The sequence below is a fragment of the Rana temporaria genome, chromosome 8 (genome assembly GCF_905171775.1).
Source record: "Rana temporaria chromosome 8, aRanTem1.1, whole genome shotgun sequence".
In the NCBI taxonomy this organism is placed as follows: domain Eukaryota; kingdom Metazoa; phylum Chordata; class Amphibia; order Anura; family Ranidae; genus Rana; species Rana temporaria.
The window spans coordinates 188280793-188308322 of record NC_053496.1 but is presented as its reverse complement, the minus strand read 5'-3'; positions in this window follow the sequence as shown (position 1 = coordinate 188308322).

Here is a 27530-nt window from a genome sequence, read left to right as displayed (position 1 = left end):
GAAAGAAGTAACAGGTGCAGAGTAATTGGTCTTTGGGTGTTGGTGGCGCCTTCACACCGTAACCCTATAGAGGTACTCTTGATGAAAACAAGAATTGCCCTTCCTGTCAAAAATTGCAATGATATGCACCTGTCAAACAGATGCAGAGAAATGTGTCTTTGGGTGCCAATTGTGCTCATGAAACCTAGACCAAAAAAATATTCTTCCAGATGAAATCAAAACCCACAATGCTAGGCAGCTTAGAAATCTTGCAGAAATTCCACATGCCAAAAACACTTAATCGGCATCAGGCGCTTCATACAGTAGCTGCTGGTAATCCAGGACTGATTCATTTTGATAAATGTCAGCCAGTCCACAGAGTCTGTGGACAGACGTGCTCTATTATCAGTAGCAAAACCTCTGGCAACACTGAATGCCCATTCGGAAAGCATGCTGGATGCAGGGCAGCCCAGCAGCTCAATTGCATACTGGGCAACTTCTGGCCAGTGGTCTAGTCTTATGACCCACTAACCCAGTGAATAGTCAACTGGAAAGCTCTCCATCTCTGTTTTTGCCAGAGCTGTGTCTTGGCCTAGGCCGACAAGGCCCAGGCCTAAGGCAAAAAAGCCACCCCTGCATGAAAAAAAAAAGTCTCCATCCTCCTCCTGAGTCCTGACAGCTGCACAAATACAGTCTCGGTAGAGCGGCATAAAGTGACTGGCAGGGGTGGTCTCCATTTGGCTGTGCTCGGGTGGTCTCTGCTTGGGTGGGTTTGGCTGTGCTCGGGCAAGGTGGGCGGTCTCCACTCGGTTGTACTAGGGCTGTGTTTGGGCAGGGGAGACAGTCCCTGCTGGGCTTGGCTGTGCTCGTTGGGGGGCGGTCTTCACTGTGCTGTGGGGGAGCAGGCGGTCTTGACTCACCTCGGTGTGGCTGAGCTCCGGCAGAGGGGACGGTCACAGAGATGTAAATAATGATAACTGGCAACTGTATTAGAAGAAGGTTGCTGATCATGTTAGAGAAGATGCTGGCCATGTCCCCAGTCACTGACCATGTCCGCAGCCTCTGACCATTTTCGCAGCCTCTGACAATGTCCGCAAGCCTCTGACCATTTCTGCAGCTTCTGATCATGTCACCAGCCTCTGACCATGTCGCAAGGCTCTGACCATGTCCACAGTCTAAAATTATCTCCTGTATCATGTCTGCAGCTTCTGACCATCTCTTGTATCATGTCCGCAGTTTCTGAACTGCCTGATTTATAACATGCTCACCTGATGGAAGTCAACTTTGGCAATGCTGCAGCGGCTGCACATGCAGCACAGGGCTGTCAACGAGTACTTGCGTGAATATGGCACAATAACACTCTCGGGCTGGCTTGGCTTTTTTTCCCCACGCCAATGGCTGCTTATAAAAGATGCATGCACTGCACTGTCACCATTTGAGGAGGCAACTAGGATGGTGAGCCGTAACAATGCAAGCATCAGTGACACAATCCCTGCTGTGTTCCTGCATTGCATTATGGACAGGGTACTCAAGGCAGAGCAGTGGGAGGATCAGGAGGACTTCCCTTCCTCTAAGGCCGTGTACACACGGGCAAACATGTACGATGAAACCGGTCCGCCGGACCGTTTTCACCGTACATGTCTGCCCGGGGATTTCTGTACGATGGCTGTACTAACCATCGTACAGAAATCCGCGCGTAAACAATACGTGGGGCGTGTCCGCTGTGTCGCCGCGACGATGACGCAGCGACATGGGCGGGCCTGCCAGTTAATTGCTTCCACGCATGCGTCGAAGTCATTCGACGCATGCGAGGGGATGGCGGGCGCTCGGACATGTACGGTAGGTCTGTACAGACGACCGAACATGTCCGAGCGGGCAGGATTCCAGCGGACGGTTTTAAAACAAGTCCAGGAATATTTGTCCGCTGGGAAAAGGCCCGGCGGGCAAATGTTTGCTGGAATCCTGTCCGCTCGCGCCTACACACGACCGAACATGTCTGCTGAAACAGGCCCGCAGACCAGTTTCAGCAGACATGTTTGGTCGTGTGTACGGGGCCTAAAAGCCTGCTTTATGCTGAAACAAGAGGAGAGGGATGATGCAGAATAAGCTGCTCTGGCAGCTGATGTGGACTGCACACTAGTCTCTGCTTGAGTGATGGAGGATGAGGATGATTTAGTAAACCAGTCCACCACCTCCTATGCTTGCTGTGGCTGGATAGCACTGGTAACATCACTAAATTGAGGAAATGATACCGTGCCTGAGGACTGACCATGTCCACCTTTGCCTGTGGACACCTACGCTGCTGGCCCCCTCACAGTGCCATGGAAACATCTGCCTCTCCTTGAACGGAGGGGGACTAATGGGGACTAAAGGGAAAAAGGTTGGGACTTTAAATGAAACAAAGCATTAAGGGCAGAACGAATCAGTTGGTAAAATATAATAGGCTTTTTATTAATGCCATAAATGGATACGTAACATTGGAAATAAATAATAATCAATAATGTGTTATAATAATTAATAGAAACATGATCGATCAGTCATAAATGATCCTAATAGTAACATAATAGACAAAGTAACACATGATAAACGATGTAACCAGCAAAAATGCATGATAGGTATACAAGGTAGATCAATAAATATGTTAGGCCTCGTACACACGACCGAACATGTCCGCTGAAACTGGTCCGTCGGACATGTCTGATGGTTAGTACGACTCATAGGACATGTCCTCTGGCCCGAGAACCCGCGCATGACGTCGAAGTGATTTGACGCATGCGTGGAAGCATTGAACTTCCGGGTTCGCGCACGTCGCCGCGTCATCGTCGCCACCACGTCACCACGTATTCTATCCGCGGGGATTTTGGTTTGATGGTGTGTACAACCATCAGACCAAAATCTGCTAGCAGACATGTCCGATGAAAACGGTCCGCTCGTCTGTACGAGGCCTCAAAGTGCATGATAGAGACATGACTGATCGGTCCTAGGAAGTTCTAATAATAACACAGTAAACAATGTAACACATGATAGGCATTGTGATCAACAGTAATCAGTAATAATGTAGAAATATGAAGTGGAAACATGATCAGTCAATCATGACAGGTGATAAAAATAACATGGTGGACAATGTAACACAGAATAAACAATGTAACCAGCAGTAATGCATAATAGGTATACATGATGGATCAATAAGTGTATATAAAATACATGATGGAAACATGACTGATTGATCATGAAGGATTCAAATAGTAACATGGTAAACAATGTAGCACATGATACTTACTGTAATCAACAGTGTATCCAAAATGGTGTAAAATCATAATAAATAGTACATAAAAATACATGATTCGAACATTCAAATGCCCAAGGTGGTATCCATGACAGGGGTGACATAACTTCTATAGGGTAGGCTCGACGCGTTTCGTGGACAATTTCCACTCATCAGGAGCAAGTAGGGGCTCGGGATACCTATGGTAAAAGATAAATAGTAATAAATTACTAGTTAGAGGTAAATAACTAGAGGGGAAGAGGGGGAGCACAAATCGGTGGTCCAAACACTCTTACCTAGGGTAATGAATGAAACATGGTAGAAGGTAATAATGTTGGTCAGAGGCATCAGGGGGGAGAGAAGTACCCCAACGGGAGCTGAAGTGGTAGCGGACTGGCGGCAGCAAAGATCAGACCTTGATGTGATGACTAGTGTTGAGCAGAATACGCCATATTCGATTTCGCGATATATCACGAATATATAGCCGAATATTCGAGAAATATTCGCTAAATTCGAATATTCGTGATATTTTATCTAAATGAAGTTTTTGCGAAATTTCGCTATTGCGAATGCGAAAATAATTGCGAAATTTCGACAACAGCGGAAGGAGCACTCTGATTGGCTCAGAAAATTTGTGATATTTTGCACTCTGATTGGCTCAGAATAGTCGTGATATTGTATCGAAATTTCGCAAAATGCGAATGCGATATTGATGGCGAAATTTCGACAACAGCGGAAGGAGCACTCTGATTGGCTCAGAATATTCGTGATATTTTGCACTCTGATTGGCTCAGAATATTCGTGATATTGTATCGAAATTTCGCAAAATGCGAATGCGATATTGATGGCGGAATTTCGACAACAGCGCTAGGAGCACTCTGATTGGCTCAGAATATTCGTGATATTGTATCGAAATTTCGCAAAATGCGAATGCGATATTGATGGCGGAATTTCGATAACAGCGCTAGGAGCACTCTGATTGGCTCAGAATATTCGTGATATTGTATCGAAATTTTGCAAAATGCGAATGCGATATTGATTGCGGAATTTCGACAACTGCTGGCTCTGATGCAAAAGAAGGGCGGAGAAAATAATCGCGCAATATTCCTATTGCCGAATAATCGCAATGCGATTTTTCGGCAATATAAAATGATGGCTTCAGCTACTCGGCCCAAGCTCTCTAATCATACCAGCAATGCTTTTAGACGTCGATGGAGATCTCTAGGATGTGATCTGTTCTAAAAATAAAATTGATTTGAATATTCGGAATACTCGAATATGCCATATTCGAGCCGAATATTCGCAATACGAATATTCGTGAGCAACACTAGTGATGACATGCCTGACGAAGGGGTCCTGCATGACTCTGAAACTTTGCACTTTGTCTTGTGATGTGATCACTTTTCATTAAAACCCTTGGCCGGAAATTGTCGATCCATGGTGTGCTGGCGAATATCTACGCTTACATCTCTTTGTTATCCTCCCAGACATGGAGTGGTGCTGTAAGGAAAGGACGGAGTGTCAGGGAAATGTCCATAGTAGAAGTACTGGCAATCTTGCCAGTAGAAGAAATGGCCATAGAAGAAGTACTGGCAATCTTGCCAGTAGAAGAAATGGCCATAGAAGAAGTACTGGCAATCTTTCCAGTAGAAAAAATGGGAGCCATAGGCTCATCATGTGACAGGAAAATCCTTCCTGATGCCTATTTAAAGAGAGCTCTGACCATCAGGCAGTGCTGACTGGTCTTCAGCGTGTACCCTGTTACTCTGAACCCTGCTGTTGTCTTGCTGATCTCCTGTTGCTGAACCCGGCTTGCCCTGACCCTGTTCCTGGAATCTGTTAGACTCTGACTACTGGTTTCTGATCCTGGCTACCCACCTGACGCTCCTTCCGCCTGCTGCTTGGTACCTCGCTGCCCGCCTACCTCTTGACCCGGCTATCTGTATGACCCGCATCTGCTTCCTGTGTTGCGCCCTGGCAACCCCGTGTGTCTGCGACTTGCTTCTGCGACTTCCTGCTGCAAGTCTCCCTACACCTCATCTGATGTCCAGTGTCACTACTTCAGCGAAGTGCCAACCCATCCCGGCTCGAACCTCCCGCTCCTGCTGCCGGAGTCTTCATCTGCAGGCACTCGTGTTCCTCCTGTCCCTCGGTGTCCTCTGTTTCATCTCCAGCGGTGCCAGGGCGGGAGATACAAGAGAGGCCGACCTCGTCATCTCAGTCTCCCATCAGGTACGTGACAGGTGCTTATTAACAGAATGTAATAAAGATGGTGAAATGTGTACGTGGATGCACTTTAATCAATGGAAAGTGGTGTTTGGTGCACTTTAACCTGAGTACTCACTACAGACACACTATAATATACTGCAGTAAAACTGAACTAACACACTGCAATATACTGCGTCAAATGTTCAGTAACGCACTGAAATATACTGCAGTAAACCTGCCCTGACAAAATAAACTAATGTAAATATGAATGGTTGCACTACACTCACCCTGAGCTGTCACTAGATTCACACTGACAACAGAATCAGAATAGCACTATCACATCACCCTCAATCTTAGATTGTAAGCTCCTATAATCGGGTAGACGTGTGCACACTGAAATATTTTGTTTCGGAATTTTGTTTTCGTCGGAAAAATAAATGTATTTAGTTACTCCCGAAATTTGTTTTTATTTATTTTGTTTTTCATAAAAAAAATGCATTCGTCCGAAAATCCAAATGAATTAAGGTCGAATCTGTCGTTGAAGGTTTATGGTGTCTGTCGAATGTTCTAAGAAGATTCGACGGAATCTTAAAAAAAAAAAAAAAGAAGATTTGACGGAATCTTAAATAAAAAAAAAAAAGAAGATTTGACGGAATCTTTAAAAAAAAAAAGAAAGAAGAAGATTCGATAGAATCTTTAAAAAAAAGATTTGACGGAGCAACGAAACTGTACGATGCCGCAATCGTACATTTCCGGTCGAATGTTCCGCCCACACACTATAGTAGAATTCTAATGTTGTATGACTAATAATAATTATATTTATTAGTAATTATTATTACTAGTCAACCAACATTAGAATTCTTCTATAGCCTATGGGCAGAGCATTTCACCATAAATGTCCGCTTGCTGCGAATGTTTTTAGCTACTTTGTCGAATCTTCATGTCTCTCTATGTCGAATCTTCATGTCTCTCTATGTCGAATCTTCATTTCTCTCCATGTCGAATCTTCTTTTCTCTCTATGTCGAATCTTTTCTCTCTATGTCGAATCTTTTCTCTCTATGTCGAATCTTTTCTCTCTATGTCGAATCTTTTCTCTCTATGTCGAATCTTTTCTCTCTATGTCGAATCTTTTCTCTCTATGTCGAATCTTTTCTCTCTATGTCGAATCTTCTTTTCTCTCTATGTCGACTCTTCTTCATGTGTCTATAATGTCGAATCTTTACTCTCAATGTCGAATCTTTTCTCTTTATGTAGAATAATATTGGACTAATAGAGTTAAGGTTAGGCACATTCGACCGCAACGAAAATGAAAATAAAGCATTTGTTTATGTTGGATCTTTCGGTTTTCGTTTTCTGTGCTTTCGTTATCGCACAGAAAATACCTGAAATTCGGACGAAAATGAATGCACATGTCTATAATCGGGACCCTCTGATTCCTCCTGTATTAAACTGTAATGTAACTGTACTGTCTGCCCTCATGCTGTGAAGCGCTACACAAACTGTTGGCGCCATATAAATCCTGTATAATAATAATAATAATCTATCATTGAGCTAAGCAACCCCTACATCATATAATATATTTAATATATATACAAAAACACTTTTTGTATATATGTATGCCTTGTACTAGGGTGTTGTGCTGGCTGCTACTCACTAATAAAAACATTTTGGGCATTCAGCACAGTTTTCATTGCATTTTTATTATATATATATACACACACAGAGACAGTATATAATCCCCCTTGGTAGGAGTGGAGACGTCCCCATCTGTAAGGAAATAAAGTACACACACACAGCACAAGGCCGTGTTCACACTAAGAGACGTTTCTCGGGGCTGCAGTTCCTATTAGATCCACAAGATGGTGGTCTCACTTCTACCATAGAAACAGGAAGTCTCTATGGAAAACAGGAAGTGATGTCAGGTACAGACAGGAAGTGATGTCAGGTATAAATAGGAATTTCCGGGTAAAAGGTAAGTTGGAAGGACATAGAGAGGAGACATTGCTGGAAGTAGTAAGATGATGGAGAATCAGCCGCCCCTCACATCACCGGGTAAGAGGAGACTTTATTGTAAAGGAGAGAGCAGTACGGAGGCTCCACCTAGATCCCCCATCATCTGATAAACACATAGAAACAATGTATTCAGTCAGTGTGTGTGTTTCCTACAGATGGATCCAGTAATGGGAACCCACCAGAGAGATGTCCCCGTCCTCTGTATTCCCGGGATTCCACACAGGAAGGTCACACCATCCCCCACCATCATCAGGTAGATGAGGAACAATCACTGATAGTATCATTAGGATCTGTACATTATCTGCATTGTTACCATTGATGTCATTTTTATTCTATATTCAGAGTGGAAACCTGAGAGATCCTAAAGTTGAGGTGAAAGAAGAGATAAAAGAGGAGGATGATGAGGATGGGGTGATGGAGGAAGAACACACCATCCCCCACCATCATCAGGTAGATGAGGAACAATTATTGGTGGTTATGATTTATACACAAACATGTTTATTATAATGAATGTTTTATTATATATTCAGAGTGGAAACCTCAGGGATTATAATATTGTTGTAAAAGAAGAGTATAAAGAGGAGGATGAGGAGTATGGGGTGATGGAGGAAGAACACAAAGATCTGTACCAGGACACCATGGTGGAGTCATCCAGCTACAGAAACCCACCAGAGAGATGTCCCCGTCCTCTGTATTCCCGGGATTCCACACAGGAAGGTCACACCATCCCCCACCATCATCAGGTAGATGAGGAACAATTATTGGTAGTTATGATTTATACACAAACATGTTTGTTACAATTAATGTTTTATTATATATTCAGAGTGGAAACCTCGGGGATGATAATATTGATATTAAAGAAGAGTATAAAGAGGAGGATGAGGAGTATGGAGTGATGGAGGAGTTTTCAGAAGGACACAAGGATATGATGGAGCCACCTAATACCAGGAACCCCCCAGAGAGATGTCCCCATCCTCTGTATTCCCGGGATTCTACACAGGAAGGTCACACCATCCCCCACTGTTACAAGGTCGGTGGGGCGGAGCATCTAGAACATGGACTGGTGGAGATGATGTGTGGATTTTGTATGTAAGTTTATATCTTACAGATGATATTCTCTCTCATTCTCTTGGTTTAGAGTGGAGATCCAATCGATATAGAATTTGAGGTGAAATCAGAAGAAGAAGAGACGTATGTGAGGGATGATCAGCAGTCTATGGAGGAGGATGGAATAACGGGGACATTTATAGAGGAGGACACTCCTACAGAGATCAGCACAGGTGGGTCATTAATGCCCCATACAGACGGTCATTTTTTGTGATGAAAAAAAAATGACGTTTGAAGTGATGAAAAAAAACGACATTTTTGAAACTTCATTTTCAAAAACGATGTAGCATACACACCATCATTTTGAAAAATGATGAACAAAGTGACGGCACTCTAAAGGGGAAGTTCTATTCGCCTTGAGGCTGCTTTTAGCTGGTTACTTGTTAGTAAAAGATGATTCGTGCTTTTTTGTCTGTTACAGCGTGATGAATGTGCTTACTCCATTATGAATGGTAGTTTTACCTCCCGTCTCAAAACTTGCTTCTGGGCATGTGCGGGTTTAAAAACGTCGTTTTGCCCACACACTATCATTTTCATTGACACAAAAAATGACATTTTGAAAAACGACACAAAAAATTCGAGCATGTTCGAATTTTTTTTTTGTCATTTTTCAGAAGACATAAAATGACATTTTGCCCACACACGATCATTTTAATTGACATTTTTAAAAATGTCATTTTATTTCATCACAAAAAATGACCGTCTGTACGCGGCATTACACTAAATCCATTCCTCCACCCATACTGCTCACTGATTGGTCCAGAGTAGGGCGGGGACTGGGTGATATCAGCCTGTAATCCCCTGGTCACTTTCCTGAGCTGTGTTCCCCGTCCTGTATTCCTGTATTTCTCTCGGATAATCTTCCTTCTCTGTGCTGCAGACACAATTTATGTCTCTAGACTGGATTTATGGAGATTCTGGGGTTCAGCTGGCAGTTCACCATAGGCGTTGTATCAGAATTCTGCTTGCCCTCAAAGAACCTTGGTGTACCTGTAATGTCGCGTACACACGATCGTAAACTCCGACAAGAAAAGTTTGATGTGAGCTTTTGGTCGGAAAATTCTGTGTATAGTCTCTTTTTCTGTCGGACTTTCCGCCAACAAAAAGAGCTGGTTCTCAAATTTTCCGACAAGAAAAGTTCTGCTCGGAAATTCCGATCGTCTGTATGCAATTCCGAAACAATGCCTTCCTTCCAGACCCCGGAGCCGTCTGGAGGGGGTTAGTCTTAAGACAGGGTGGAGGACCCACCACTGTGTAATAGAATCAAAGGAGAAATACTTCAGTATTCCAAGGATCATGACAGGCCCTATGCCCAGATTTCAGGGGTACACTATATACAGAGTGCAGGGTTTAGGGGTGAACTTCATACAGAGTGTAGGGTTTAGGAGTGCACTACATATAGAGTGCAGGGTTTAGGGGTGCACTGTGTACAGAGTCCACATCCTTGCCGCTCTTACAGAAAAGAACCCTCTACGCTGTTTAAGGTTAAACGCTTTTCTTTTCATTTTAGTGAGTGGCCACGTGTCTTGTTAAACTCCCTTCCGTGGAAACGTTTTCTCCCTATTGTGGGGTCACCGGTACGATATTTGTAAATTAAAATCGTCTCTTCTCCCAAGAGAAAAAGTTCAGTGCTCGCAACCTTTCCTCATAACTAATATCCTCCAGATCCTTTATTAGCTTTGTTGCCCTTCTTTGTACTCGCTCCATTTCCAGTACATCCTTCCTGAGGACTGGTGCCCAGAACTCGACGGCATACTCCAGGTGCGGCCGGACCAGAGTCTTGTAGAGTGGAGAATTATTGTTTTATCTCTGGAGTTATTCCAATTTTTAATGCCAATATTTGCTTTGTTAGCAGCAGCTTATCATTGCATGCCATTGCTGAGCCTATCATCTACTAAGACCCCCAGGTCCTTTTCCATCCTAGATTCCCCCATAGGTTCTCCCCCCAGTGTATAGATTGGATTTGTATTTTTGCCACCCAAATGCATTATTTTTTTCTACATTGAACCTCATTTGCCATGTAGTTGCCCACCCCATTAATCTGTTCAGATCTTCTTGCAAGGTGTCCACATCCTGCGGAGAAGTTATTGCCCTGCTTAGCTTAGTATCGTCCGCAAATGCAAAGATTTAACTGTTTATCTCCTCCTCCAGGTCATTTATGAACAAATTAAACAGGATTGGTCCCAGCACAGAACCCTGGGGGACCCCACTACCCACCCTTGACCATTCCAAGTACTCCCCATTTATCACCACTCTCTGAACTTGCCCTTGTAGCCAGTTTTCAATCCATGTACTCACCCTATGGTCCAAGCCAACAGACCTCATTTTGTACAGTAAACGTTTATGGGGATCTGTATCAAACGCTTTTGAAAAATCCAGATACACCACGTCTACGGATCTTCCTTTATTTAGATACACCACATCTACGGGCCTTCCTTTAGCCAGATACACCACGTCTACGGGCCTTCCTTTATTCAGATACACCACATCTACGGGTCTTCCTTTATCTAGATCAGTGTTTCTCAACTCCAGTCCTCAAGGCGCCCCAACAGGTCATGTTTTCAGGTCTTCCATTCTTTTGCACAGGGGATTTGATCCATTTCGCTGCCTTGGTAATTACCACAGCAGTTTCATCGGAGGGAAATCCTGAAAATATGACCTGTTGGGGCGCCTTGAGGACTGGAGTTGAGAAACACTGATCTAGATACACCACATCTACGGGCCTTCCTTTAGCCAGATACACCACGTCTACGGGCCTTCCTTTATCCAGATACACCACGTCTACAGGCCTTCCTTTATCCAGATACACCACGTCTACGGGCCTTACTTTAGCCAGATACACCACATCTACGGGCCTTCCTTTAGCCAGATACACCACGTCTACGGGCCTTCCTTTATCTAGATACACCACGTCTACGGGCCTTCCTTTAGCCAGATACACCACGTCTACGGGCCTTCCTTTAGCCAGATACACCACGTCTACGGGCCTTCCTTTAGCCAGATACACCACGTCTACGGGCCTTCCTTTATCTAGATACACCACGCCTACGGGCCTTCCTTTATCCAGATACACCACGTCTACGGGCCTTCCTTTATCTAGATACACCACGTCTACGGGTCTTCCTTTATCTAGATACACCACGTCTACGGGTCTTCCTTTATCTAGATACACCACGTCTACGGGTCTTCCTTTATCTAGATACACCACTCCTACGGGCCTTCCTTTATCCAGATACACCACGTCTACGGACCTTCCTTTATCTAGATACACCACGTCTACGGACCTTCCTTTATCTAGATACACCACGTCTATGGGCATTCCTTTATCTAGATGGCAACTCACCTCCTCATAGAAGGTTAATAGATTGGTCTGGCAAGAACGATTCTTCATGAATCCATGCTGATTCCTGCTAATGATACTGTTCTCATTACTAAAATCTTGTATATAGTCCCTTATCATCCCCTCCAAGAGCTTACATACTATTGATGTTAGGCTGACTGGTCTGTAATTCCCAGGGATGTATTTTGTCCCTTTTTAAATATTGGTGGTACATTGGCTTTTCTCCAATCTGCTGGTACCATTCCAGTCAGTAGACTGTTCGTAAAAATTAGGAACAATGGTCTGGCAATTACTTGACTGAGTTCCCTAAGTACCCTCGGGTGCAAGCCATCTGGCCCCAGTGACTTATTAATATTACGTTTTTCAAGTCTATTTCAAATTCTGTCCTCTAGTAGCCATGGAAATGCTTCATATAATGTGTCATGAGGATAAACACTGCAGTTTTGGTTACTGAAGCCCCCCCGATTCCCTCGTGAAGACTGAGGAGAAGAACAAATGTAATACCTTCGCCGTCTCCCCATCCTTTGTCCTTCCTCATTCTTCATGGGGCCAATATGGGCTGTCCTCCTTTTTTTTACTGTTTACATACTTAAAGAATTTCTTGGGATTTATTTTGCTCTCCTCTGCTATGTGTGTTTCATGTTCTATCTTATATGTTGATAATAATGTGATAACATCCTCCATATTTGTCAGTTACCCAATGATGGTGGTCTTCAGGATGAATCCAGTCTTCATCTTGGTTGGTTAGGGGAACCAATCAGCTCATGTCTAGTAATAATCTTTGTATTTCTATTTTAGTAGATGGACGGGAGATGAGGAAAACCTCAGAGGATTGTCTCACTTTGTCTCCAGACTGTAAAGTAGAAGATGAGGACATCACACAGTATAGTCCAGGAGAAAACCCGACTACCTCAAATGTCCATCCGGCACCACACATTGTAGATGGACCATCGTATTCCTCTTATCCTGAGGAACCTCAGACTGTGCGGGACGGTGCCGGACCATCGTATTCCTCTTATACTGAGGAACCTCAGACTGTGCGGGACGGTGCCGGACCATCGTATTCCTCTTATCCCGAGGAACCTCAGACTGTGAGGGACGGTGCCGTCCTTCCAAAACGTAAGAGGTTTTCCTGTAGTGAGTGCAGAAAGCGTTTCCGTTCTAACTACGATCTTAATGTGCATAAAAGATCTCACACCAGAGAGAAGCCGTATTCCTGTGCTGAGTGTGGGAAGTGTTTCTATTCTAAATCCCATCTTAATGTTCATAAAAGATATCACACAGGTGAAAAGCCACATTCCTGCCCTGAGTGCAATAAACGTTTCTCAATGAAGTCCCATCTTTCTATACACCAGAGATCTCATACGGGTGAGAAGCCGTATCCCTGTCCTGAGTGCGGGAAATGTTTTTCAGAGAAGTCCAGTCTTCACACACACCAGAGATTGCACACGGGTGAGAAGCCATATTCCTGTCCTGAGTGCGGGAAATGCTATGCACAGATAAGCAGTTTTTCCATACATCAGAGGTCTCACACGGGTGAGAAGCCGTATTCCTGTATTGATTGCGGGAAATGTTTTTCAGATAAGTCCATTCTTTACAGACATAAGAGATCGCACATGGGACAGAAACCTTTTTCCTGTTCTGAATGTGGAAAATGTTTTACACAGAAGTCCCATCTTTACACACATCAGAGATCTCACACGGGGGAGAAGCCTTTTTCCTGTCCTGAGTGCGGGAAAAGTTTTTCACAGAAGTGCATTCTTTACACACATCAGAGATCTCACACGGGGGAGAAGCCGTATTCCTGTCCTAAATGTGGGAAAAGTTTTGTACATAAATCAAGGCTTGTCACACATCAGAGGTCTCACACAGGGGAGAAGCCGTTTTCCTGTCTTCAGTGCGAGAAATGTTTTTCAGACAAGTCCAATCTCTATAAACATCAGAAATCTCACACGAGGGAGAAGCCGTATTCCTGTCCAGAGTGCGGAAAATGTTTTTCAAAGAAGTCACATCTTTATACACATCAGATATCCCACACGGGGGAGAAGCCTTATTCCTGCCCTGAATGTGGGAAAAGTTTTGCATATAAATCAAGGCTTGTCATACATCAGAGCTCTCACACGAGGAAGAAGCCACTTTCCTGTCCTGAGTACGGGAATTGTCAGTCACAGAAGTCTTCTGTTTACAGTCATCTGAGATTGGACACGGAGGAGAATGAACTTTCCTGGTCTGAGTGAGGGAACTGTTCCTCACTGACGTCCTATCTTCCTGTACATCAGGGATCCCACACAACCCTTGAGGTGTATTAGTGAGTGCGGGAAATGTCTTGTATATGAATGTTGCTGGACATCACAGCTCTCATGTGGGGAAGAAGCACACCCTGATATACACCTCAGATATACTCCATGGCTGATCTTCATCATGTAAGAAACACTTCATAAGGAGATCAGAGATCACCAAAGACCTGGATGAAGTGTTGTACCGTGTTGGTCATTGATAGCAGGAGAAAAATAAAAATGGAGTCATTACCTCTCATTGGCTGAGTACATTTTGTGTAAATGTTTTAATAAAAACGAATATAAAATCAGTGATCATGATGTTGTGTTGAGCCATTTTTACTAATGGAGGTACAGTATTTCAGGAAAAAATACCACATTATAGCCATTAGATGGAGGTAAAGATCAAAGGAAATCAATGTGTTCATTAAATTACGGACAGAATTTCTCATATCTGGATAAATGCTTCGCACATTTTTTATGAGATAGACCCCTTAGTTTCCTTCAGCAGACATGGATTGTTACAAATAACTGAGATCATCCTCATGCACTTATGAGTACAGCAAGCATCGAACAATATAAATTAAATAAACTAACAATAATAATCCAAACACTTGTAGCTCCCTCTAGTGTACAGAAAATATATTCTGACTCACAGTAGCTGTGTGAGTCTGGGTAATTGGCCGGTGTTACTATGGGCCAGGCTGGAGGATTCTACGGGTCAGGCCTCTGGTACCTCCCCTTGGTTCTAGAAGCTACTAGAAGTTTCTAGATGCTAGTGGGTGGGGGCGAAGATGCTATGATCTGCATATTGATGGGAATCTGACCAATCCCCAGGTAGGTGGCTTTGCAGGGTGATTGGGTCGGCCCATACATTTTGTGGAGCCTGAGCAGTAGGGATAAGCCTTGTTTCGTTCGCACCAGAAGTTTCGAAAAATTGCAAACGTTCGGAACCAAATAACGAACCCCATTGAAATCTATAGGACTCAAACTGAAAAAAAAACAAAAGTGCCCATTTTGAAGGCTTATATGCAAGTAAGTGGGCATACAATGGTTATGGGGGTCCGGGTGCAGGCCTGGGGGACATGTATCGATGAAAAAAAGTTTGTAAAAAAATAAATTTATTGATGCTTATAGTGAAAGCATAAAAATGAAAAAAATAATATTAATAAAGATACATTCCTTTCACTATAGTGCCTGGGGAGTCCCCATAGTCTACCTGTAAAGTGGCACATCTGTACTGTGTATAGAACCTGCTGAAGCAATAATTGCATTTATAAAGCCCAACAAAAATATATATTTTCTCTAAAAGCTTTCTTTATTTTGTAAACGGCTTGCGGAGCCAGCCTGTATGACAAGGCCACAATGCAATGCACTGGGAACAAGATTAGGGATTTTTGGAAAAATTCTGGTGTCTTCCGCAGACTTTGGAAAGAAGTAACAGGTGCAGAGTAATTGGGATTTGGGTGTCGGTGGCGCCTTCACCTGGTAACCCTATAGAGATACTCTTGATGACAGCAAGAATTTCAATGATATGCACCTGTCAAACAGATGCGGAAAAATGTGTCTTTGGGTGCCAATTGTGCTCATGAAACCTACACCAAATATATTCTCCTGGATGAAATCAACACCCACAACGCTAGGCAGCTTACAAGTCTTGCAGAGATTATAGTAGCTGCTGGTAATCCAGGACTGATTCATTTTGATAAATGTCAGCCAGTCCACAGAGTCTGTGGACAGACGTGCTCTATTATCAGTAACAAAACCTCTGGCATCACTGAATGCCCATTCTGAAAGCATGCTGGATGCAGGGCAGCCCAACATGTCAATTGCATACTGGGCAAGTTCTGGCCAGTGGTCTAGTCTCATGACCCAGTAACCCAGTGAATAGTCAACTGGAAAGCTCTCCATCTCTGTTTTCACCAGCGCTGTGTCTTGGCCTAGGCCGACAAGGCCCAGGCCTAAGGCAAAAAAGCCGCCCCCCGCACAAAAAAGCCCCCCAACCTTCTCCTGAGTCCTGACAGCCGCACAAATACAGTCTCCCATAGAGTGGTATTAAGTGACTGGCAGGGGTGGTCTCTGCTTGGCTGTGCTTGGGTGGTCTCCGCTCGACTGTGTTTGGGCAGGGGGACGGTCTGTGCTCAGCTGTGCTTGGGTGGGGGGTGGTCTCCACTCAGCTGTGCTCGTTGGGGGGGGTCTCCGCTGTGCTGTGCTCAGGCAGGGGAGCAGGCTGTCTTGACTCACCTCGGCTTAGCTGGGCTCGGTCGGAGGGGATGGCCACAGGGATGTAAGTAACGATAACCGGCAAATGTATTAAAAGAAGGATGCTGATCACGTTAGATAAGATGCTGGCCATGTCCGCAGCCTCTGACCATGTCCGCAGCCTCTGACCATGTCCGCAGCCTCTGATCATGTCCGCAGCCTCTGATCATGTCCACAGTCACTGCCCATTTCCGCAGCTTCTGGCAATCTCTTGTATCATGTCCGCAGTTTCCTAACTGTCTGATTTGTAACATGCCCACCAGATGGAAGTCAACTTTGGCAATGCTGCAGCGGCTGGCTGCACCTGCAGCACAGGGCTGTCAACGAGTACCTGTGTGAATATGGCACGATAACACGCTCAGGCTGGCTTGGCTTTTTTTCCCCGCACGCCACTGGCTGCTTATAAAGAATGCATGCACTGCACTGTTACCATTTGAGGAGGCCACAAGGATGGTAAGCTGTGACAATGCAATCATCAGTGACACAATCCCTGCTGAAGCAGACTGCGTGGCATTATGGACAGGGCACTCAGGGCAGCGGGAGGAAGAGGAGGACTGGTGTTGCATCGATGCAGCAATTGGGGTAAGTTCTTTCCTGGTTCAGGATCAATTTGGTGGTATCATTTCCTAGACCTGCTGTTCACATTTAGGTGGATTGAGTAAGCAATTGCGTCTGCGTAACCATAGTTACGCAGCGCAATTGCTTAGTTGCGCCGGCGTAACGACTTTTCTGTATTCAGAAAGCTCGTTACGCCGACTGCAGCCTAAGATATGACTGGCATAAGGCTCTTATGCCGTCGTATCTTAGGCTGCATTCTTGCAATGGCCGCTAGGTGGCGTTCCCGTAGTGGTCAGCGTAGAGTATACAAATTGCATACTAACGCCGATTCACAACCGTACGCGCGCCCTACGTAAGCATTTTACGTTGTTTACGTTCGTCGGGTTCCGCGTAAGGCTGCTCCTGCTATTAGCAGGGGCAGCCAATGCTAAGTATACCCGTCGTTCCCGCGTTGCGATGTTTGAAAATTACGTTGTTTGCGTAAGTGAATCGTGAATGGCGCTGGACGCCTTTTACGTTCACGTGGAAGAAAATTACGTCCTTGCGACGTCATTTACCGCAATGCACGTCGGGAAAGTTTCCCGACGGAGCATGCGCACTACGTTCGGCGCGGGAACGCGCCTAATTTAAATGATCCACGCCCCCCTACGGGATCATTTAAATTACGCGCGCTTACGCCGGCCAGTTTTACGGAGCGCCCGCGCAAATTATGGAGCTACTGCTTCGTGAATGAAGCGTAGCGCAAGTAATTTACGGAGGCGTAGCGTTAAAATGGTACGCTGCGCCTCCGTAAGGCCCCGTACTCACGACCAAACATGTCTGCTGAAACTGGTCCGCGGACCAGTTTCAGCAGACATGTTTGGCCGTGTGTAGGCCCGAGCGGACCATTTTCGGGCGGATCGGACAGGTTTCCAGCGGACAACTGTTTCCTGGACTTGCTTTAAAACAGTCCGCTGGAAACCTGTCCCCCCGACATGTACGGTCGTCTGTACAGACCTACCGTACATGTCCGGCCGCCCGCCATCCCTCGCATGCATCGAATGACTTCGACGCATGCGTGGAAGCATTTAAAAGGCAGGCCCGCCCACGTCGCCGCGTCATTGTCGCGGCGACACCGCGTCATCGACGCGGCGACACCGCGGACAGGCCCTGCGTATTGTTTACGCGCGGAGTTCTGTTCGATGGTGTGTACAGCCATCGAACAGAAGTCCCCGGGCAGACATGTCCGATGAAAACGGTCCGCGGACCAGTTTCATCGGACATGTCTGCTCGTGAGTACTCGGCCTAAGAGGGCGCAATTCGTACCTGAATCCACCCCAATGGCATTATTCATTTCACCTATCTTTATCATCACTCTTTATGGAGTCACACTGGGCTCACTACTGAGTAACTAACTAACTTTAATCTATTAACCTCAATACTGTTATAATTACATACATTCATGGAGTCATGCTGGGTTCACTACCTATTAATTCATTAATTTTAATCTATTAATTTCAATACTATCATAATTACATATAATTCAATTTTTTTTTAAATCAGAAAAGTTTTTATTGCTCACAGAACATACAGGGAAAAAACAATATAACATATCAGACATAATATATATAGTACACTACACATGAGTCTCTCCGTTAAGAACCTAGCAGGTACTAGTTATACCCAGTAGCATGCCCTCCGATCCCACCTCCCCGTAACTGGCAAGTCTAATTACCACCCAGCAGCCTCATCTGAACAAGTTCCATAGGGCTCAAGCCAGGTGTGGCAAGCCATGCATCCCAAATCCTGTCAAATTTGCCCGCATTTCCCCAGTGCTGATATATGTACTTCTCCATAATAAGCATCCTGCCCATGTGCGTCAACCAAAATTTGAGTGCGGGGGGGTGCCTCCAGTTTCCATTTCAGGAGAATGGCCCTCCTGGCCTGGAACAATGCTCTGTTGAATGCCATTCGAGTCAACTCCTCCGTTACCACTCCCTCCAATACTCCAAGCAGACAATATACCGGTTCCAGGGACAGGGCCGGCCTTAGGTGTTCAGGCGCCCTGTGCGAGATAATCCTGTGGCGCCCCCCCCAAATGGCCCCTGTAAATTCAAGTATAGGGTGGTATTGGGACCGCAGAGGCAATATAGGGCAGGTTGGGGTGATATAGGGCAGGCTGGGGTGGCATAGGGCAGGATGGGGTGGTATAGGTCAGGTTGCAGTAGCATAGGGCAGGTTGGGGTGGTATAGAGCAGGGTGTGGTGGCATAGGTCAGGTTGCGGTAGCATAGGGCAGGTTGGGGTGGTATAGGGCAGGTTGCGGTGGCATAGGGCAGGTTGCGGTGCCATAGGGCAGGTTGCGGTGGCATAGGGCAGGCTGGAATGGTATAGAGCAGGGTGTGGTGGCATAGGTCAGGTTGTGGTGGTATAGGGCAGGTTGGGGTGGTATAGGGCAGGTTGCGGTAGCATAGGGCAGGTTGGGGTGGTATAGGGCAGGTTGTGGTGGCATAGGGCAGGTTGCGGTGGCATAGGGCAGGTTGCGGTGCCATAGGGCAGGTTGCGGTGGCATAGGGCAGGCTGGAATGGTATAGAGCAGGGTGTGGTGGCATAGGTCAGGTTGTGGTGGTATAGGGCAGGTTGGGGTGGTATAGGGCAGGTTGCGGTAGCATAGGGCAGGTTGGGGTGGTATAGGGCAGGTTGTGGTGGCATAGGGCAGGTTGCGGTGGCATAGGGCAGGTTGGGGTGGTATAGGGCAGGTTGCGGTAGCATAGGGCAGGTTGCGGTGGCATAGGGCAGGTTGCGGTGGCATAGGGAAGGTTGCGGTGCCATAGGGCAGGTTGCGGTGGCATAGGGCAGGCTGGAATGGTATAGAGCAGGGTGTGGTGGCATAGGTCAGGTTGTGGTGGTATAGGGCAGGTTGGGGTGGTATAGGGCAGGTTGCGGTAGCATAGGGCAGGTTGGGGTGGTATAGGGCAGGTTGTGGTGGCATAGGGCAGGTTGCGGTGGCATAGGGCAGGTTGCGGTGGCATAGGGCAGGTTGCGGTGGCATAGGGCAGGCTGGAATGGTATAGAGCAGGGTGTGGTGGCATAGGTCAGGTTGTGGTGGTATAGGGCAGGTTGGGGTGGTATAGGGCAGGTTGCGGTAGCATAGGGCAGGTTGGGGTGGTATAGGGCAGGTTGTGGTGGCATAGGGCAGGTTGCGGTGGCATAGGGCAGGTTGGGGTGGTATAGGGCAGGTTGCGGTAGCATAGGGCAGGTTGCGGTGGCATAGGGCAGGTTGCGGTGGCATAGGGCAGGTTGCGGTGCCATAGGGCAGGTTGCGGTGGCATAGGGCAGGCTGGAATGGTATAGAGCAGGGTGTGGTGGCATAGGTCAGGTTGTGGTGGTATAGGGCAGGTTGGGGTGGTATAGGGCAGGTTGCGGTAGCATAGGGCAGGTTGGGGTGGTATAGGGCAGGTTGTGGTGGCATAGGGCAGGTTGCGGTGGCATAGGGCAGGTTGCGGTGCCATAGGGCAGGTTGCGGTGGCATAGGGCAGGCTGGAATGGTATAGAGCAGGGTGTGGTGGCATAGGTCAGGTTGTGGTGGTATAGGGCAGGTTGGGGTGGTATAGGGCAGGTTGCGGTAGCATAGGGCAGGTTGGGGTGGTATAGGGCAGGTTGTGGTGGCATAGGGCAGGCTGGGGTGGTATAGGGCAGGCTGGGGCTTGAGCGCCCCCACCTCTGTGGCGCCTGGGTGAACTGCACCCCATCTAGGATCGGCCCTGATGTGACTCACATTCTGTGAGTTGTGTGTGCCGCAGGGCGCCCCCTGTTGCCCATGGCGCCCTGTGCAGCCGCACAGCTCGCACACCCCAAAGGCCGGCCCTGTCCAGGGAAACGGAGGTCTGGAACACAGAATTAAGCGTATCCAGAACCCCCTTTCCAGAACCTATGGAGCTTGGGGCAGCGCCAGAGCAGGTGAATATAATTCTAATTTAATTATTAATTAATCTTTCATTGTTCCCAGATGCTAAACATCCCATACCCATTAACTAATTAACTGTAATCTATTAATATCAATATAGTGGAAGCTCGGTTGTAAAGCGCTGCGCAAACTGTTGGCACCATATAAATCCTGTATAATAATAATATATAAATCCTGTATAATAATAATAATAATCTATCAATGAGCTAAGCAACCCCCATATCATATCATATAATATATTTATATATGCAAAAACACTTTTTGTATGTATATATGCCTTGTATTAGGGTGTTGTGCTGGCTGCTACTCACTAATAAAAACATTTTGGGCATTTAGTGCAGTTTTCATTGCATATATATATATATACACACACACACAGTATATAACCCCCCCACTCGGTGTGAGTGGAGATGACCCCATCTGTAAGGAAATACAGTACATACACACCCAGCACAAGGCCGTGTTCACACTACGAGATGGTTCTTGTGGCTGCAGTTCCCATTAGATCTACAAGATGGTGGTCTCACTTCTACCATAGAGACAGGAAGTCTCTATGGAAAACAGGAAGTGATGTCAGGTACAGACAGGAAGTGATGTCAGGTATAAATAGGAATTTCCGGGTAAAGGGTGAGTTGGAAGGACATAGAGAGGAGACATTGCTGGAAGTGGTAAGATGATGGACAATCAGCCGCCCCTCACATCACCGGGTAAGAGGAGACTTTATTGTAAAGGAGAGAGCAGTACGGAGGCTCCACCTAGATCCCCCGTCATCTGATAAACACATAGAAACAATGTATTCAGTCAGTGTGTGTGTTTCCTACAGATGGATCCAGTAATGGGAACCCACCAGAGAGATGTCCCCGTCCTCTGTATTCCCGGGATTATTCCACACAGGAAGGTCACACCATCCCCCACCATCATCAGGTAGATGAGGAACAATCACTGATAGTATCATTAGGATCTGTACATTATCTGCATTGTTACCATTGATGTCATTTTTATTCTATATTCAGAGTGGAAACCTGAGAGATCCTAAAGTTGAGGTTAAAGAAGAGATAAAGGAGGAGGAGGAGGAGGATGGGGTGATGGAGGAAGAACACACCATCCCCCACCATCATCAGGTAGATGAGGAACCATTATTGGTGGTTATGATTTATACACAAACATGTTTATTATAATGAATGTTTTATTCTATATTCAGAGTGGAAACCTCGGGGATGATAATATTGATGTAAAAGAAGAGTATAAAGAGGAAGATGAGGAGTATGGAGTGATGGAGGAGTTTTCAGAAGGACACAAGGATATGATGAAGCCACCTAATACCAGGAACCCACCAGAGAGATGTCCCCGTCCTCTGTATTCCCGGGATTCCACACAGGAAGGTCACACCATCCCCCACTGTTACAAGGTCGGTGGGGCGGAGCATCTAGAACATGGACTGGTGGAGATGATGTGTGGATTTTGTATGTAAGTTTATATCTTACAGATGATCTTCTCTCTCATTCTCTTGGTTTAGAGTGGAGATCCAATCGATATAGAATTTGAGGTGAAATCAGAAGAAGAAGAGACGTATGTGAGGGATGATCAGCAGTCTATGGAGGAGGATGGAATAACGGGGACATTTATAGAGGAGGACACTCCTACAGAGATCAGCACAGGTGGGTCATTAATACTAAATCCATTCCTCCACCCATACTGCTCACTGATTGGTCCAGAGTAGGGCGGGGACTGGGTGATATCAGCCTGTAATCCCCTGGTCACTCTCCTGAGCTGTGTTCCCCGTCCTGTATTCCTGTATTTCTCTCGGATAATCTTCCTTCTCTGTGCTGCAGACACAATTTATGTCTCTAGACTGGATTTATGGAGATTCTGGGGTTCAGCTGGCAGCAAAATGTTGATTTTCACCATATGAGTTGGCTGACATAGACACGTAATGCAGGGGTGTCAAACTCAATTTCAATGAAGGATGCATCAGCATTCTGATTGCCCTCAAAGACCTGGTTGTATCTGTAAGACTATATAAATGTTTTTCTCAGTAAATACCAAAAATGCATTATGTGCAGAGAGAGTGCAGCTTCAGAGGGGCCCTATAACGAGCCCCTGCTCACTCGGTTCCACTCTCCCGACACTCCTTTGCTGCTATTGAATCAGATTGCAGATCGCAACGTCTGATGGTTCGTCATCTGATGCTCAGGGATTCGAACTACAGCTATGTGCCGCTGAAATCCAGTTGTGATAGCTCAGAACAAACACCAGGCAGGCTGTATGCAAGTTCCAACAGGAATCTCACCCTTTGATGCACACAACACACTTTTATACATAGCAGTTAGAACATCCCGCCCCAAACAACCACTTTCCTATTGGTCAATTGTAAAGTACACTCTAGTCCTCATTTAGGTCCTCTTGTCCATGCAAGTGAGCACTTCAAACAGGGTGAGCAGGGATTGGTCCGATAGCTTGAATAGGAGGACTGGGATGTGTAATGACACAGAGAAGCCCCGGGGGGTAAAGTACATAAACAAACAAATGCCCTGATTTCAGGGGTACACTATATACAGAGTGCAGGGTTTAGGGGTGCACTGTGAAGAGAGTGCAGGGTTGAGGAGTGCACTACATACAGAGTGCAGGGTTGAGGAGTGCACTACATACAGAGTGCAGAGTTGAGGGGTGCTCTACATACAGAGTGCAGAGTTGAGGGGTGCACTACATACAGAGTGCAGAGTTTAGGGGTGCACTGTGAAGAGAGTGTATGGTTGAGGAGTGTACTACATACAGAGTGCAGAGTTAAGGGGTGCACTGTGTACAGAGTGTAGTGTTTATGGGTGTGCTGTGTGCAGGGTTCAGTTCTCTTTCACAGTCTATCCACATCTCACTTCCAGCCCTCCTTGGTTCCGACCTCTGCAGCACTCTCCCCCACCCCCCACCTCTGCACACATTTTCCCTCCACAGCCCTCATCTCTCCCCCCCCCAAAACCTTCCTTGCATCTCACCTACCCGGCCCATCCCTAGTACCTCCTAGCAGTGTAGGCGGCTCCACCTTTCTCACTTGCAGGGAGGTCATTGGTTGGTGTCTGTACACCTGGACACAGATAGTGCCGCTTACCAAATGATGCTCCCTCCCACACTGCACCTGTCTCTGCATCTCACTTGTCCCTGCCAGGCCCAGACTGGCCATAGGGCACACCGGGCTCAACCTCGGGCCGGGGTCCGATGCCTGTTGATGACCGGGCTGCACAGTGGGAGGTAAGCGGCGGCCTCCAAAGGGTTAACGCACGGCCGCGGTTCCCACTGTGCGGCCGTGCCTGTGTCTCCTCTCCAGGCTCTCCTGCCTTCTGACAATGTTTTCTATCAGCAGAGCAGGGCCTGGAGGAGCCAGAGATCTGTACACTGATCCGTGGTTGCTAGGCAGCAGGTCGGATCCATTTAAAACAGCGATCGCCTTCCACGCAAGCTAGGCAACGGGACGCTGCCAGACCCCTCCCACCTAGGCTGATTATGTCCATTCAGCCATCAGATCGGAAGTGCATACAAGGAAAGGAGACACAAGGAAGGAAGGAAAACAGGTAAACGAGAAAAGGCAGTCCAAGGAGTAATGGAGGACACAAGTAAGTGTAAATAGATAAAGATAAATGGTGGCAAAAAGGAGATAAGAAAGAGGGGAAGGAGGGAAGAATGGAGAGAAAAGGTCCGGTATTTGTACAAGGAAATCATCTTCCCTCTCATCGTCTCTTCTCCAGAGAGAATAAGTTCAGAGCTCGCAACCTTTCCTCACAACTAATATCCTCCAGACCCTTAATTAGCTTTGTGGTCCTCCTTTGTACTCTCTCCATTTCCAGTACATCCTTCCTGAGGACTGGTACCCAGAACTGGACGGCATACTCCAGGTGCGGCCGGACCAGAGTCTTGTAGAGCAGGAGAATTATCGTTTTATCTCTGGAGTTATTCCAATTTTTAATGCCAATATTCTGTTTGCTTTGTTAGGCTCAGCAATGTCAAGCGGCTGCTATCATCTACTAGGACCCCCAGGTCCTTTTCCATCCTAGTCTCCCCCAGAGGTCCCCCCCCCCCAGTGTATAAATTGCATTCATAGTTTAACCACACAAATGCATTATTTTACATTTTTCTACATTAAACCTCATTTGTCATGTAGTTGCCCCTCCATTAATCTATTAAGATCTTCTTGTAAGGTTTCGATATCCTGCGGAGAAGTTATTGCCCTGCTTAGCTTAGTATAGTCCGCAAATATAGAGATTGAGCTGTTTACCCCATCCTCTAGGTCGTTTATGAACAAATTAAACAGGATTGATCCCAGCACAGAACCCTGGGAGACCCCACTACCCACCCCTGATCATACTCCCCATTAATCGCCACCCTCTGAACTTGCCCTTGTAGCCAGTTTTCAATCCATGTACTCACCCTATGGTCCATGTACTCACCCTATGGTCCATGCCAATAGACCTTACTTTGTACAGTAAACGTTTATGGGGAACTGTATCAAATGCTTTTCCAAAATCCAGATACACCACATCTACGGGCCTTCCTTTATCCAGATACACCACGTCTACGGGCCTTCCTTTATCCAGATACACCACGTCTACAGGCCTTGCTTTATCCAGATACACCACATCTACTGACCATCCTTTATCCAGATACACCACGTCTACGGGCCTTCCTTTATCCAGATACACCACATCTACGGGCCTTCCTTTATCTAGATACACCACATCTACCGGCCTTCCTCTATCCAGATACACAACGTCTACGGCCTTCCTTTATCTAGATACACCACGTCTACGGGCCTTCCTTTATCTAGATACACCACGTCTACGGGCCTTCCTTTATCTAGATACACCACGTCTACGGGCCTTCCTTTATCTAGATACACCACGTCTACGGGCCTTCCTTTATCTAGATACACCACGTCTATGGACCTTCCTTTATCTAGATACACCACGTCTATGGGCCTTCCTTTATCTAGATACACCACGTCTACGGGCCTTCCTTAATCCAGATACACCACGTCTATGGGCCTTCCTTTATCTAGATACACCACGTATACGGGCCATCCTTTATCCAGATACACCACGTCTATGGGCCTTCCTTTATCCAGATACACCACGTCTACGGGCCTTCCTTTATCTAGATACACCACGTCTACGGGCCTTCCTTTATCCAGATACACCACATCTACCGGCCTTCCTTTATCTAGATACACCACGTCTACGGGCCTTCCTTTATCCAGATACACAACGTCTACGGGCCTTCCTTTATCTAGATACACCACGTCTACGGACCTTCCTTTATCCAGATATGCCACGTCTACGGGCCTTCCTTTATCCAGATACACCACGTCTACAGGCCTTCCTTTATCCAGATACACCACATCTACGGGCCTTCCTTTATCTAGATACACCACATCTACAGACCTTCCTTTATCCAGATACACCACATCTACGGGCCTTCCTTTATCTAGATACACCACATCTACGGGCCTTCCTTTATCCAGATACACCACGTCTACAGGCCTTCCTTTATCTAGATACACCACGTCTACGGGCCTTCCTTTATCCAAATACACCACAGACCTTCCTTTACCCAGATACACCACATCTACGGGCCTTCCTTTATTTAGATACACCACGTCTACGGGCCTTCCTTTATCTAAAGACACCACGTCTACGGGCCTTCCTTTATCTAGATACACCACGTCTATGGGCCTTCCTTTATCTAGATACACCACGTCTACAGGTCTTCCTTTATCTGGATACACCACATCTACGGGCCTTCCTTTATATAGATAGCAACTCACCTCCTCATAGAAGGTTAATAGATTGGTTTGGCAAGAACTATTCTTCATGAATCCATGATGATTATTGCTAAAACCGTTCTCATTACTAAAATCTTGCATATAGTCCCTTATCATCCCCTACAGCTTACATACTATTGATGTTAGGCTGACTGGTCTGTAATTCCCAGGGATGTATTTTGGCCCTTTTTAAATATTGGTGCTACATTGGCTTTTCTCCAATCGGCTGGTACCAATCCAGTCAGTAGACTGTTCATAAAAATTAGGAACAATGGTCTGGCAATTACTTGACTGAGTTCCCTAAGTACCCTCGGGTGCAAGTCATCTGGTCCCAGTGACTTATTAATATTACGTTTTTTAAGTCTATTTCTAATTCTGTCCTCTGGTAGCCATGGAGGTGCTTCCTGTGATGTGTCATGAGGATAAACACTGCAGTTTTGGTTACTGAAGCCCCTCTGATTTCCTCGTGAAGACTGAGGAGAAGAATAGATTTAATACCTTCACCATCTCCCCATCCTTTGTAACCAGATGTCCTTCCTCATTCTTTATGGGGCCAATATGGTCTGTCCTCCCTTTTTTCTGTTTACATACTTAACCACTTCCCGACCTCCTCATGTACATTTACGTCAGCAGAATGGCACGGACAGGCACAATCACGTACCTGTACGTCCTCTGCTTGATGTGGGTGGGGGGCCGATCGGGACCCCCCCCGGTACATGCGGAGGTCGGGTCCCCTCGGGGAGCGATCCGGGACGACGGCGCGGCTATTT